The sequence below is a fragment of the Leptonychotes weddellii genome, chromosome 5, assembly GCF_054177405.1.
Source record: "Leptonychotes weddellii isolate Sample4059 chromosome 5, ASM5417740v2, whole genome shotgun sequence".
In the NCBI taxonomy this organism is placed as follows: Eukaryota; Metazoa; Chordata; class Mammalia; order Carnivora; family Phocidae; genus Leptonychotes; species Leptonychotes weddellii.
The window spans coordinates 70,721,177-70,727,353 of NC_138373.1; positions in this window are offsets into that span (position 1 = coordinate 70,721,177).

The window sequence follows — 6,177 nt, forward strand, 5'->3', positions numbered from 1 at the left end:
ATTCCTGTAAAATAACAGAATTTTAACATTTCTGTAAAATTACAGAATAACATTTCTGTAAAACACACACACACACAAAGGGATGATCAACAAAATGCTAATGGTAGCTATTTCAGGAATGTAGGATTTCTGATGACCTTAACTTTCTTTATATTATTATAATTAGAAAAAAAAAGCTTCTCATTATTAAAAATACATTGCTAAAAAAGGTTTTATAGGATATACATTTAGAAAATGAGGTTACATATATACTCACATGTTTAGTGATGCAATGACCCTGAAAATCCAATTCATGTGTAGGATTTTACATCAGGATAAACCTACGCAATTATTTTGATTTTCTAGTATTCTTTCTTCTTAAAATGCTTTTAAGAATATGAAATCTTTTAAGAATATGCTTTTAAGAATATGAAAACAGTAGCTATCAAAATGATAAGGGACTGGGTGCCTGGGTGGCTCAGTTGGTTAAGCGACTGCCTTCGGCTCAGGTCATGATCCTGGAGTCCCAGGATTGAGTCCCGCATCACGCTCCCCGCTCAGCAGGGAGTCTGCTTCTCCCTCTGACCCTCCCCCCCCATGTGCTCTCTCTCTCTCTCATTCTCTCTCTCAAATAAATAAATAAAATCTTTAAAAAAATGATAAGGGACTGAGTAAACACTGATAAACAAGAAAAACAGAAACATGGAGAGAGGCAAAATAGGGATACCCTCAACACACACAAGGATCCATCCAAGGAAGTATGCACACATATCCATTGGGGAGGTACGGATGCCTGTCCCAAGGACCTGAGATATGTCAATACATCAGAAAGACACAATGCTTTATAGGAGAGAAAACTGGCTGAGCAGTTCTTTGTCAAAGATTACACAATTTAATGGCAAAAGTGGAAATAACACAAAGAACTCAATGTTTTTTCCATTACTGATCTTTGTAGACAGACACCTATAAAAAAAGAACAATCTGAATTCTTCCCTTTCCTTGCCAATGAAAATAAAAACTATAATCGATGAGGACATAACTCAGAGTAATAATTTACCTAAAACTAAAGCAAGTGGACATATCCCAGAAATAGGTATCTTCAAATCGGTCAATCAACAGGTAAACCTTTATCCCTTACCTTTCACTTATACTTCAATCAATTGCCAGATCAGGAGGGAAGAGTTTAAGGTGACTAGCTGAATCTTGAACATGGATTTCATCTGCTCTAATGCCTCTGAAAACTTGAAAGCACATTCTGCTAACTGCTCTAGGAATTATAAGCAGCCCATGTGACTTAAGCTCAGTTCAAAATTCACTTCAGGTTCAGGCTAAAACTTTGTAGGAAGGAGCCCGTGAGAGATCATAGAGATCTGCTTGCCCATACATAGTACCAAATATTCAGGAACCTCACAAATCAGATCAGCTAACAACAGTAACCAGCAGCATCAATTTAACACTTGGCCTAGAGCAAGCCTTACCAATAGGTACAAACTACCTACATGAGAAGCACTAAACAGAGTTTTCCCCTAACCTAACTCATACCAACCCCTCAGGAGAGAGGATGCTAGGAAAGGAACTGTGATGGCTGACGGGAATGGGGGCATTGAGTAAAGGCCTGCAAAAAGAAAACTATTTAATGTCCAGGCCATTATTTCTCCACCTCTACCTTCCCGCATAAAGCTTTGGCCCTGAGTTCACACCACAGACTTCCTCTCTGTTCCACCTCCTGTCATCAGCCTGGGTTACCTGGATGTCAATGTGGGTAACCCAATCCAGTGCCCTGCCTCTTGCTTCCCTGAACTTATCTTTTTTTTTTTTTTTTTAAGATTTTATTTATTTGACAGAGAGAGACACAGCGAGAGAGGGAACACAAGCAGGGACAGAGGGAGAGGGAGAAGCAGGCTTCCCGTGGAGCAGGGAGCCCGATGCGGGGCTCGATCCCAGGACCCTGGGACCATGACCCAAACTGAAGGCAGACGCTTAACCACTGAGCCACCCAGGCGCCCCTCCCTGAACTTATCTTTACTAAGTCCTCTGCTCCCCCTGAGTCCCCCACTCTGTGTCATCCCCAGGAACAGCTCAGCCTCTGAAACTGAAACATTCAGTCTGACTATAACCTCCAACCAAGATTCACATTCAATTACTCCCAGGCAATGAGTTCTTTAAATCATCAGGATCTCCACTGCACAGACCCTTCTACTTTCTTATATTTTATCAGCCATTAGGTCCCACCCAGCTTCACTTTCTTCCCTAAGTAGTTTAGAGAATGGTCCAGCATTCAAATATTTTCTTGCCAAAATCCTCAACCCCCTTGACTGATGTTCTTTCTCTTGCCCACCTAACAAAACTCTAGTATTATTCCTTTTCTCTATGCCTGCAGTCAGGCTATAGAATGCTGCAGCAGAAAAACTACAAAACTGTAAAGTTTATGACGACAGATTGGTGCTACTCTAACTTTTCCCTTCAATGATGCCTGGAAATCCTATCTTTTTCTGGTCAGTTCTCTCCTCAAACATCCAACTGTGTCATCAGTTCCCCACTTCATCTAAACACATGGCCTGTTTTTATTTCCCAGATAGAGTAGAAGCAGTTAGAAGAAAATGTCCTCAACTTTCTGCTACTAAAGCAGTAAAATTTTCAGAATCTATATCCATCCTTTTCTTCTTCCTTTCTGCCATAACAGAAGAAATGTACCTCCTCCCGGTCAAGATTCTCTACTTGAGTTCTGGATTCTATCCCTTCTAGTCTTCATTGATACCATCATAAACAAACCTCTGATCTTGTGTTTTCATTTTGCAAGTGTCTCATCATTCTTCTTTAGGCAACCAAGCTTCTTGAGTTATCTATACTCATTCTATTTCCACACTCCACACATTCTTTTTTTTTTAATTTTTAAAATTTTATTATGTTATGTTAGTCACCATACATCATTAGTTTTTGATGTGGTGATCCACGATCCATTGTTTTCGTATAACACCCAGTGCTCCATGCAGTACGTGCCTTCCTTAATACTCCCACACATTCTTAAAGTCACTGAAATCTAGTTTCAGTCCCACCAATCCATTAAAACTGACCTTGCTGCAGATAAAGATTACCTGATAAACCTAATGGATATTTTTGAGACTTTCCCTCACTTCATTTTCTTGGAAGCATTTGACATATGAACTATTCCCTCCTTCTTGGCACCTCTTTTTTCTCAACTTTCATGAAGCCATAATCTTCTGTCTTCTTTCTACTTCCTGGGCCAATTCCTCTCTTCCCTTTGCAGGTTCTTCTTCCTCTGTTCATCCCTTAAGTGTTAGTGTGTTCATTTACTTGTATATTCATCCATCTTTTTTTTTTTTTTTTTTTTTTGCCATCTACTTATCCCATCTATCCAACCCATACCAAAGCTCTGTTATTTTCAGGCACTGGGCTACGTACCAGAGCTATAATAGAGAATACACTAAACATTTCCAGGTGGCTATCCATACAAGCAGGAGATACAGGTAAGTCAACAGACAATTCTAATGCAGGGTTTCATTGGGATTCTGGACAGGCATGTACTCTTTTCCTTCTACATAGTCACCCTGGGCAATTTCATTCATTCCATGACTTCAAAACTCATCTATGTATGAATGACTCCCATACCCATGGCTCCAATCCAATCATCTTTCCTGAGTGCCAGGTGTACACAGCTAAGTGCTTATGAGACATCTCCACATGGGTGCCTCTTGTAGGCACTTCACATTTAAAGGGTATAAACTGAAGCCATCATTTTTATGCTGTAACTTGCTTCTCAAGTGAAGGGAGCTCAAGTGAAGGGAGCCACCACTCCACCATTCCCTCAGTTGTCCAAGCAAGAAATCTGAGCCAATTGATCTTTTATCTTTCATGTCTCAGCTTAAATATTAACACCTTAGAGAAGAGTTCTCTAATCCTATATAAATTAGGTTTATAACCCCCTTCATGGTTCTCCATGACAGTACCCTACTTATTTCCTTAATAACATTTTTAAAATTATAATTTATGTACTTATTAACTGTCTTCTTCACTACCGTTCCATGGGAATAAGGACCAGATTTGTTATGTTGATACATCCCCAATGCCTAGTACAGGATCCACACAAAGTATTTGCTGAATAAACAAATATATGAATGAAAAGTCATTTGTTATCTTCTCTTTACCATTTTAACTACCATTGTTCTAGACTAAGCTTTCATAATTTCTTCCCTAACTACAACAGTCCTCTAACTTATTCCAATATTTCTCCCTTGCAGGATAAACTCTTCACGCTAATGCACTGAACTGACGTTCCTGAAGTGCAAATATGATCATCATCTTACTCCTCTACTAAACTCTTTTAAAGCTGCTCATTACCTTTGGCATAAAGACAGAACTCAAGATGGCCTGCAACTCTCTTTCTTAGCCATTCTGAACAACTTTCAGTTTTTCTAATGTGCCATGGGCTCTCTCACCTCCAAACCTTTATATTTATACCCTCTACCTAGGGTATTATTTTTCTCCTCTCCCACCTCATACCTTCCACCTACCTATTTCCAACTAATCTTTCAGGTCTCAACTCACTTTCTCTTTCCTGTGGGAAGTTTTCCTGAAGTTCTCTAGATTAGAATAGGTGTACCTGCTTTGTGCTCTCCTTGCACTGTCCTGTACCATAGCACTTATCACATTCACTGCACTTAATTTTATTTTATTTTTCTAAAGATTTTATTTATTTACTTGAGAGTGAGAGACAGAGTGTGCATGAGTGGGGGAGGAGCAGAGGGAGAGGGAGAAGCAGGATCCCCACTGAGCAGGGAGCCCCACATGGGGCTCGATCCCAGGACCTGAGATCATGACCTGAGCTGACGGCAGATGCTTAACCGACTGAGCCACCCAGGTGCCCCACTGCACTTAATTTTAAATATCTGTCTGCTGACAGTCTATAAACTCTGAGAAGGTAAGAACTGTGTCTTATTTTCTTTCTGCTTATCCCCAAGTGCCTAACACAATATCTGATATCTAACAGAAGCTCAGTACACATTTGATGAATGGATGAATACAAAGAGACCTGAGAAGACAATACTGAAATGGAAGATAGGGCACCACCAAAAATAAATAGCCAACTTCACAATTTTGCCAATATTTGGCTCTGTTTAGCTTTCCTCATCTAGCCAAGCTTACTTCTCATTATTTTAAAAAATTAGTGCAATAGCAAAGACACAGCTGTGATTAGGAAAAAACCATATAAGGTTTTTAGAGGCTGAAAACAGAACAAGATGACAAGCAATAGATCCTATGACAGTAGACAAGAAAAGGAAACACAGAAGAAAACAGAATTACTCCACACAGTAGGGATTCACAGTCATACACACTTTATTTTAGTAGGCCATCAGAATCTCCTCTACCAGGCAAGTACATCCATTAAAGTACAGCTCTGTTATCAGGGGCAATGGTCCTCCACAATGGAAATTCCTTATATAACAGCAGCATACTCAGTACATCTCTGCAGTGTACTGCATCTGCAGTGATGGGACAGACAGTCCTTCCTTGTAGCTGTGCCTCACTGTATCACGTAAAGGTATAATCACTTATATTTAGAGTAATGACTCGGGGTCCTCAAGAGTTAGAACTGAATTTTATATACTGTGTTTAAGAAAGCAAGGAAATGTGTACTACATTCCTTATTTAAAATTTTTTTAAAGTTTATTTATCTTTATCTAAAGTAATCTACACCCAACATGGGGCTGGAACTGATGACCCTGAGATCAAGAGCCACACACTGCTCCTACTGAGCCAGCCAGGTCCCCTGTACTACATTTTTAAAAGATCTTCATCAAAAGGTGGTTAAGGAAAAAGTTTCGTCATTTAAATATATTAGCATCTGAAATATCTAGTAGGTCCGTTTACAGTAAATGGAGCTCATTCCTTCATAACCAAGGTAATCGGTATTACTGTAAACATTATGCTATTTCACCTTTTTCCTGATGGTCCAGTTATTCTTCTCAGGTGACTGAAATACTGTTTACCCATATACTGCAGCGATGTGTTAGCCCCTCTGTCCCCTCTACTCCATTCTGCTTCCGCTATCAGTCTTCTGCCTGCCATACTTGGATTCTTCTGATCTCCATAAGGCTGCAGCTTCTAATCTCTGCTGGCCCTTTGGTGATCTGCAACATTGTTTCCTTTTCCCTTTCAATTCCTTCTTTTTTTTTTTTT